This window comes from Elephantulus edwardii, unplaced genomic scaffold (genome assembly GCF_000299155.1).
Source record: "Elephantulus edwardii isolate Elephantulus edwardi_28Jun2011 unplaced genomic scaffold, EleEdw1.0 scaffold00032, whole genome shotgun sequence".
Classification (NCBI taxonomy): Eukaryota; Metazoa; Chordata; class Mammalia; order Macroscelidea; family Macroscelididae; genus Elephantulus; species Elephantulus edwardii.
The window spans coordinates 2,854,749-2,865,151 of record NW_006399782.1 but is presented as its reverse complement, the minus strand read 5'-3'; positions in this window follow the sequence as shown (position 1 = coordinate 2,865,151).

Below are 10,403 nucleotides of genomic sequence, written 5' to 3'. Positions count from 1 at the left end.
TCTCAGTCTTGCCCCAACTCCGATGTCAGTCCTGTTTTACAACAGTGGCACCATGCAGTATTTGTCCTTTTGTGACTGAGATACTTAACTCAGCATAATGTCCTCCAGGGTCACCTGTTTTGAATAATATTGCATGAGTTCCTTGTTTTTCAATGCAGCATAGTATTCCATTGCATGAATAAACCACACCTTCTCTATCCATTTGTTTGTTAATGGGCACTTAGGTTGTTTCCAACTCCTTGCTATTGTGAACAAAGCCATGATAAACATGGGTGTTCATATATCTGCTTGGATGTCAGTTATGGTCTCTTTGGGGTGTATTCCCAGTAGAGGAGTTGCTGGGTCGAATGGTATCTCTATTTGCAACTTTTTGAGAAGGTGCCACACCATATTCCACAGTGGTTGTACCATTTTACACTCCCACCAATAGTGAATAAGGTTTCCAGTTTCTCCACAACCTCGCCAGCATTTGTTGCTTGCTGTTCTGTTAAATTTTGCTATTCTGACTGGGGTGAGATGATATCTCATAGTTACAAAGGTGTCTTAAAGAGGCCTTCAGATTCACTGTCATCCCAGGAGATGTGGGATGTGGTTGTTCAGGTAAAATGCACTCGCTGCCCAGAACACTGGGGAAGAAGCAGATTTCCTGGACATCTGGAAGCTGAGCATTCCTCACTGCTGCTGAAGTCAGCCACAGAAGTGGTGGGCACCACAGGAACACGTGCTGGTGCTTTACTGAGCTGGGCCTGCTGGAAATATCACCAGGACCTGCATCATTCAACTCTTAAACTATAAACTATAAACATGGGTTTCGGTGACAGGCTTGTCTGGGTTCAAATCTTGCTTCCTCACCTACTGGCTGTGTGACGTTGGGCAAATTACCTACCTTCTCTGAACTTGATTCTCTCATCTGCGTAGAGGGGAAATGACACTGAGGAGTCCCTGAGTGGTGCGAAAAGGTGAGCACCCAGCTACTCACTGAGCTTGGTGGTGCCTCAAAAGAAGGGCCCAGTGTCCTACAGTCATGAAAGGTTCTAGTCACAGAAAAACTATGAAGAGTAGATCCACCCTGACACACGGGAGAGTGTGTCGGGTCTCCGTAAGCCTGCACCAACTCGATGGTAACTGGTTTGAGAAGGTCTGGTTTCAACCCAGCACAGGCTCACACTAGGAAACTGAAGGTTCTCCACAGGACAGTAGTGACCCCTAGGGGACAGTTTGGGAAGATCTGGAGGTATCTTCAGTTGGTTTTTAGTTTGTAGCTTTAAGCAGGGAGGAGAGAACCACTGGGAGGGCGTTTGGTGGATGGAGGGAGGAGGTGAAGGAATTAGGAAAGGTCCAGTGGAGAGCTGAAAAGACAGGGTAGTAGTGGACATCAATCAATGGCGATTAATTTTATAAAACACAACGTATATGGATGATCATATTAATGAGAATGAAGGGATGTTCACAATGTACGTGAATGAAACATAATATAGATGACTTTTGTATACAAACCAATATTAAATTTCAAATAAAGGAAAATAAAAGTCAGAGACAATGGGCCTCCTTCATTGCATGAGGCAGAAAAGCACACTAAGAACGTGTTCTATTATGCTGCATAGCATTTTTTTAAACACAATTTTAAGAGAAACACTCAATTTTCTGGGAATTCAGCTGCTGGATAATTTGAAAGCATCTGTCATCTGTTTTGCTTGCTATTTTGCCAAGAGCTGTTCAATGTTTTGAAAAGTCTTGTCACGGACAATTTGTGGTGTTTGAGTAGCCAGGGTGAAACCCCTGTGTCGGTCCACACTGTAACAGCACCCTCACTTAGGTCCCAGCACCCCACCCACAATGACGGCTCAGTGCCAGGTTCCTCACCTTGTTGTGCACATGGGTGGTCTTGGTGTTTTGTTAACAGGCCAATTCCGATCCACCTTGCACATCTGAGGTGAGGCGTGCCTCTCCAGGCCCCATAAGATGCTGATACTTCAAGGTCCCCGCTTAGTCCTGTCCAAGCAATGACTTACAGAGGACGTATTTTATTACGCATTGTTCTGTGTGTGGTGTGTATATGTGTGTGAGAGAGAAAGACAGACAGCAATTCTGACTCACAGAGACCCTTCACGGCAGAGTAAACCTGCCTCATAAGGTTTCATTTTTTACACCTAGGGGACCTGGTGCCCAGTAGTTACAAAGCCTGGCTGCTAAATGAGAGGCTTGAACACATCATTTTAAGGCCTCCTGCTGCTTCACAGGAGAAAGATGTGGCAGTCTGCTCCCTGGAAGACCTGTCCTACTGGGTTACTGTGAGTCCAAATTCATTCGAGAGCAATGTGGTTTCTTGTTCATTTTGTCTAATCTTTACAGAAGCCGACCTCCAAGGCCTTGTCTTCTACAGAGCTGCTGGAGGGCTTTGGTTGGCAGTCAAGCACTTACCCATTGCACCACCAGGGGGCTCTTTTTATTTATATTACTCTGGTTTTTATTTCTCCTTTGCAGGACTGTTACTCATAGCCAGAGTCATTTCCAACTCAAAGTAACCCTACAGAGGTGGGTAGAACAGTCCCTCGTGCTCTCCAAGGTTGGAATCTTAAGGAAGCAGACGTCTTTCTGCTGTGGCGGAGATACGGGTGGGTGAAACGTCTTCTCATATATTTTGGGCATATTGTCCAGACAAGCTGGTCCTTGAGAAAAGACATCATGCTGAGAAAGACAGAGGGTCAGCAAAGGAGAGAGGATGACTCTGAACAAGACAGATTGACACAGTGACGGTAACAATGGACTTGAGCACAGCAGAGATACCTAGGCTGGGGCAGGATAGAGCAAGGTTCAGATCTGCTGTTCAAAAGGTCCTTACAAGTCACCAGTGATCCGACAGCACCTGAAAACATCCTTCTCATCAGCTGCTTGAACTCTGTGCCACTGTGTCACCAGGAGTCCTTTCTGTATGAAGGACATTGTTTGGGTCAAGTTGGCCAGAGAACAGACTGCAGTGGGGGGTGTTGCGGACATTGATGGGTTATCTGTGTCAAGGTGGTCCACGGGATGTGCTCCGGAATACCTGTCGGAGTGGACAATGCAGGGCTGGGCAGGAGAGGTTTCACTGTGAGGCAATTACAGTGACGACCTCAGATGACCCTCTTAGAAAGCTCTTGATCTGGGCTGATCCTTCGAAGATGCTCCAAACTGGACCAAGGCGGGCATGGCTTTTATCTACACCAGTCAGTCCTTAGATGCAGGCTGCCATGTTCCTTACCCTCTTCCCAGGACTATGGCCTGGTCTCCCTTCACCTTCCTCAAGTGACTCCTACGGAGAGGCTACCCCGAAGCCTTCAGCAGCCAACACTCTTGACCCCAGTCCTGGGGGAGGGTCAGCACACCCAGAATCCATTGCAGATAGAATCCCAAGCTTTAAAATTACATCCTTGTACAAGTGTAAGGAGCTCTGGTGGCCCAGTTATAATGTGTGGCATTATTAACAAAAAGGCCTTGTCTCTCCAACAGTATGAACCCACCAGCAGCTCAAGGAAGAGAGATTGGTGGCCTCCCATGCTATCCACAGCCTGGGAAACCACAAGCTTGTTGTATTGAGATAAGGGACTAGCACTCACCTTGGATCTTCACCTCTCCGTCTCTCTCTCGGCATCCTGTTGTTGCCTTAAACTCTGGTACCCATTAACATCTCATGATTGCTAACCCTCTCTTGCAATATGACTTTGTTCTATCCAGTATGAATCAGTTCCTGACGGGGAACTGAACTTGGCAAACAAGAAGTTATCTACCAGACAGTGAAATTCATCTAGAGGACCTTGCCACCCAGCACATGCACATCATCCCATAATAAGCCATGCCTCTTGACCCACAAGCCTCTGCAACAACATTGTCTTGGGAAACTAGTTGTGCATGCACTTAGCTATCATAAACCTTCATATAAGGGCCATATTCTGGAGTCCCTGCCTTCTTTTATGAAGAAACACAAAACTCCTTCCCACCTAATTTTTCTTTCTTTCTTTCTCTCTCTTTCTTTCTTGTTGTGTACCGATCTGGAGACAGCCCCTCCTGCTCCAGCGGATCATCTGGTGTATTTGAACCGTGTGCCTTCGTGATTGCAGTGCAGCTTCTTACCACTAGGCCACCACAGCTCCCTCCCCACCTAAATTTTTATAAGCCCCTAAATTCTTTTTTGTTCATTGAGTCATAGGCTATCATCACATTAGCCCTCCATGTCTCCCTTTGCAAAGTTCTTTCTCTAATAAACCTCTTTGCTTGCATAAAAATGTCTGGGCTCCTGTTTCAATTTTCTTAACAGGAAGTTGCTGTTACTGTTGGGTGCCATGGAGTCATCTACGACTCGCAGCGACCATATGAACAACAGGTCTGGACCTTACCGTATCCTGCAACATCCTCCTACATCCTGATCTCACCATGCTCAAGTCTGCTGTTGCAGTGACTGTGTCAATCAATCTCACTGAGGGTCTTCTCTTTCTCTGGCTCTCCATTTTCTCATGCAAGACATCTGTTCCCATAGATTCTCCTGACAATGTGCCCAAAGTATATAAGACGAAGTTCACCTTTCTTGCCTCCAAAGAGCACCCTTGCATTTCTTCCAAGACAGACTTTTTTATTCTTTTGGCAGTCCATAGGATATTCAGTACTTTTCTCTGACACCACAACTCAAAGGAACCGATTCTTCTTCTGTCATCATTATTCATGATCCAACTTAAAGATGCATAGGAATTAATTGAAAGCATCATGGCTTGGATCAGACACATCTTAGTTTTTAAACTGATAGCATTGCTCTTTAGCACTTTGGAGAGGTCTTGACAGCAGATTTTCCCAATGCAACACATCTTTTGATTTTGCTGTTTGCATGGGTGTTGATTGTGGATCCAAGTATCAGGAGGAGGAATCCAAATTTAAGGATTATACACCAGTGACATTTCTTAGCACCTACACTTAAGGGGACTAAAAAAAAATAATAAATGGTACTCCAGCAACAATGTACTTAAGAAAATGGGAAATCTATTAAAAATGCACTACTAGCCAGTTGGAATCAATTCATAGCTGAACCTCCAACATACTTCTGAGAATGTAAATGACACAGAAGGAGAAACCGCGTGGTTTCATCTGTTTCCCTCGGGGACACTGGTGGATTCAAACCACCAGAGTAGGGTTGTTTGGGTCAGCAACTCAATTCCCTATGGACTAGGCTACCAGTGCTCCCTGAAGAAAAATTTTTAAGAAGTTAAAAAAAAAAAAGTCACCCACAATTTAACTAAGCACAGGTAACCACCACTAGCGTCAGGGTAAATAATTTGCTGAGTTCTTTTTTTCTGTAGAGTTAAGTTAGTTGAATTGCTAGGCAGCAACTATAAAACCCATGGGGCATTTCTTCTCTGTTGTATGGGGTCACCAGGCAATCTCTTCCTGTGCTATTTACAGCCTGTGAAAACCCGCTGGAGGGTCAGGTGGGCATCAGCTCCGAGTCAGCTCAACAGCAATGAGAGATGTGTCAAAATCAACTTGATAGCTCAACAAAATAAAAACATTGTAAACACAGCTGCATTTTCATTACCATCTTAGCAGTAATTGAAGCCTCATTTAATTGCTCAAGCAGTGTTTCTCAAGCATTTGCTCAAGCAGATTAAAGCTGTATCAACATCTCCATCAGAGTCACTATTCAGTCCTTCCCAGCACCCTCTTCCACATCTTCATTCTCTGGCTTTTCCAAGCCAGTTAAAGAAAAAATTGAAATGTGTGCCGAGAACTTCCTGTATCTCTTGTTTGTTTGGTTGGGTTTTTTGTCTCATTGGATCCTGACGAATAACTTAAATGTTTTACTATGCCTGTTTTATAGATGAGTAAACAAAAACACAAAGAGACAAATGGGAGGGGACTAAAGAACCACGACTGTGGGTTCTAAAACACATAACCTTTTCCACAGCAGCCTCCCAAAGGCCCTTGGAAGATTTTCCGAGCTAGAGAAGAGGCTGAGAGAATATTCAAGAAATGACTGGTTCATGTAAAAGCTTAATTAGAGGGATCAGGAGTTCTGTTGGCCTAATGGTTAATGAGGTACAGTTGTGCGGTCGACCAAAAGGCTGGAGGTTCAAATCCATCAACTAAATGCTCCATCGGAGAAAGATGGGCTGTCGCCTGTGTGATTGACGTCTTCGAAAACGCACTGTCGGGTCAGCTGTACACTGGTTCTGACTTGTCGGCGCTGAGCTGAGCTCTTGTTGAATGGCTGTCCTGTCTGAAGAACAAGGCAGAATGTGACCTCGAAGGGGTGAAAGGAATTCTTCTTAGTGATTCACTGGAGGAGTGAGCACAGCTGAGAGTGTGCCAGAGATACTAGGAAGAGAACAGAGCACGTGTTGGCGGACGTGGTCTCCCAGGACCGCAGCCAGAACATAAGGGCTCCTCTCAGGTCCTCTCGGGCCACAGGAGAGGCTGCAGGGAGCTGCGTGGTTTCTCTGCTCTCTGCTCTCTTCCTGACGAGGTTCACAGGATTCAATTTGGCAGCTATGCTGGGTGTTAATGCAGCAAGCAATGTATGTGGATCTGGAAGCCATCCAGATCCCAGTAAGAGGCCGGAGTCTTGGATTCTTAACCTTCTTATCCTCAGTCTTTTTACGTATAAAATGAAATCACTAGAACCTAATTGATGGGATTAATGGGAAGACTGAGACAAGTTCCAGTGGGCCAGTTCCAATTCACAGCCACCCCCTGTGTGCTAAGAACCACATATATCCCACAGATGTTTCTCTCAACCACTATAATCTTATGGAAGTAGATCACCAAGCTTTCATCCTGAAGCGCTGCTGTATGGATCTGAACCACTAACGTTTAGACTAGTAAAACCTAAAGACGAAACCAATTGCTGTGATAAGAAACATGCAAATAAAGAGAGAGAGAGAGAGATGCAAATCAAAACCACAGTGAGAAACCAATCTCATCCCAGTTGCATTGGCAAAGTTTAACAGGACAGCAAGTAATAAATGTTGGAGAGGATGTGGCAAGATAGGAACTCTTATATCTTATTGTCAGTGGGATTATAAAACCGTACAACCACTCTGGAAGGCAGTTGGCACTTCTTCAAAAGGCTGAAAATAATAATTCCATATGACCCAGCTATTCCACTGCTTTTAATATACCCCCAAGAAAATTAGAATGAAGGCACAGACAGAGACTTGTACATCAAAATTCATAGCAGCATTATTCAACATCGCAAGAACATAGAAATAGCCCAGATGTCCAACCACAATCGAATGACTTGAGGAAGTATGGTAGTTCACACAATGGAATACTACACAGCACACAGGAGCAGTGATTAGGTAAATTACTACTTAACTTATGAGGGACTGGAGAGTATTATGCTAAGTGAACTAACTCAATTCCATAAGGACAAATACTGCATAAGACCATTATTATAGAAAGTATATGAAGTTCCGGGGGGGGGGGGGAGGGAAGCAGAGGGGTGAAAATGGGTGGTGGGGTGGAGTTAAATAAGATTGCACAATTTGATGGGGTGGAGGTGAAGGAAATGGAAAAGATCTAATGTGAAAAACAATGTAAACAAACTTTGTAAGCAAACCAGTATAAAATAAAAGTTTTCTTTTCAATAAAAATAAAAAAGAAGAAAAAAAAATAAAGCTATGTTAGACTGGGTGGGGGGAACCCCAGTAGCTGTGAAGTTGATTCTGACTGATGGTGACACGATGTGTTTCAGAGTTGAACTGGGCTCCACAGGATTTCAAAGGTTATGATCTTTCCAGAAGTAAATTTTCAGATCTGTTTCCTGAGGCACCTTTGGGAGCATCTGCATCACCAACATTTCAGTTTATAGCTAAATGCTATTTGTACCAGTTATACCTGAATCATTTGCACCACTCAAACGCAGTCTTCAGCGGGTTTTCAGAGGCTATAGATGGCACAGATTATCCCTCTTTCTCCCTCAGAGCAGCTGGTGTATTTGAACCACACATCTTTGGATAGGCAGAGCAAATTCCTACCCATTAAGCCACTAGAGCTCCCTTTCGCACCACTGCTGTTGTTGTTATGTGCTTTCAAGTCTTGCACATCTGTTGTTAGGTGCCACTCAGTTGAGTACAACTCATAGTAGCCCAATGAATAACAGATCTGAACCCTGCCCTATCCTGTGCCATCCTCATCTCTGACACACTAGAACCCATTGCTGCAATCATAGTGTCAATCCTTCTTGTTTAGGGTCTTTCTTTCCTCCACCTTTCCAAGTATCGTGTCCATCTCCAAGGAATCGTCCAAAGTATGTGAGGCAAAACTTCAACATCCTTGTCTCCAAGGAGCACTCTGGCTGCACCTTCTCCAAGACATATTTGTTTTTTGGGCAGCCATGGGATATTCAATACTCTTCTGTAACACAACTCAATGACATGAATTCTTATGTCATCTTTATTCTTTGTCCAGATCTCAGAAGCATAGCAAGTGATTGAAAAGACCATGACTTGAATCAGGAGCCTTAGTCCTCAAACTGACATCGTTGCTCCTCACTAATTTGGAAAGGTCCTTATTACAGACTTTCCCAGGGAACTAGATCTCCTGACTGCTGGCATTCAGGGTATTGACTGTGGATCCAAGTAAGACAAAGTTGTTGACAGTTTGAATCTTTTCTCCATCTATCATAATGAGGTACACTCTACATTAAAGATTGTATTGTTTGATCTTCTGCAGGAAGCTCTTCAAGTCCTCCCCACATTCAGCAAGCAGGTTGCTGATGAGACTCCAATCCTGATGCACATCTTTCTTCATAGAGTCCAGCTTCTCAAATAACTTGCTCAGCATACAGAATGAATAAGCATGGAGAGAGGATACAGCCCTGACACACAGCTTAGTATCCCCTTCCTCTGTTTGCACAGTAGCCTCTTGGTCTAAGTATAGGTTTTGTATGAGCATAATTAAGTGTTCTGTGATTCCCATTCTTCTCAATGCTAGCCATAGTTTGTTAACACAGTCAAATACCTTTGCATAGTCAATAAAGCACAAAGAGATATTCATCACATATTCTCTGCTTTTACTCAAGATTGATTTGACATCAGCCATGATCTTCCATCATGCCATCACCTCTCCTAAATACAGCTTGAACTTCTGGTAGTTATCTATCAATGTACTGTTCTAGTAATTTTTGGTTGATCTTCACCAATATTTTGCTTGCATGTGATATTAATGATATTGTTCAGTAACTTCCACACTCTGACGCATAATTTTTTTTGTGAATGGGAACAAATATAGATCTCTTAAAGGCCGGGTCTTCCTAATTTCTTGGCACAGACTGGTGAGTATGTCCAGGGCAGCATCTGCTAATTGAAATATGTCACTTGGTATCCCATTGATCCCTGGGGCCTTATTTTGTTATCAATGCTATTGTTCAGTGCAGCTTGATGATCAAAGACCAGATGAGTTGTGGGATGGCATCATGGATATTACCCACAAAGAGAGCACAAGGTCATTTCAAATACAGAGGAGAAAGATAAGACCAAAACGGCTGTCAGAAGAGACTATAAAAATTGCACCAGAGTGCTCACTTTGACAGCACAAATGCAAAAATTGGAACGGTACAGAGAACGCAAGGATGATACACAAATTCGTGAAGCGTTCCTTACATTTTTTATTTAAAAAATTGCACTAGAATGTCAAGAAGCCAAAGAAAAGGGAAAAGATACAAAAGTTAAAGAGAGGAACAGAATATTTCAAAGGGCAGCTCAAGAAGACAAAGTATTGTAATGGAATGTGCAGAAAGCTGGAGTCAGAGAATAAAACCAAAAAACTCACTCAGCATTTCTCAAGCTAAAAGAATTGAAAAACAAATTCAACCCTCAAGATGCAATACTAATTGTTGATGTTGTTATGTACTGTCGAGTCGCTTGCAACTCATAGTGACCCTATGTACAAGAGCCCTAAACTCTGCTCTATCCTGTGCCAACCTCACTGTCTCTGACACACCTACTCCCATTACCCCAATCACTGAATCGATCCATCTTATCGAGGGTCTTCCTCTCTTGCGCTGTCCCTCCACCCTCCCAAACATGATGTCCTTCTCCAAGGATTGGTTTCTCCTTGCTACATGCCCAAAGTATATCAGGTGAAGCTTCAGAATCTTAGTTTTCATGGAGCAGCCTGGTTTCACCCTTTCTAGGACAAATCTATTTGTTCTTCTACCGGTCCATGGTATATTCAACATTCTTCTCCAGCACTAGAGCTCAGAAGCATCAATTCTCTTTCTATCATCCCTAGTCACTGTCCAGCTCTCTGATGCAAAGCAAGCAATTGCGAAGACTATAGCCTGGATCAGGCACACCTTAGTCTCCAGCCTGATGTAATTGCTCTTCAGTACTCTTGAGAGGTCCCTCAGAGCTGACTTTGCCAGTACAATTTGTCTC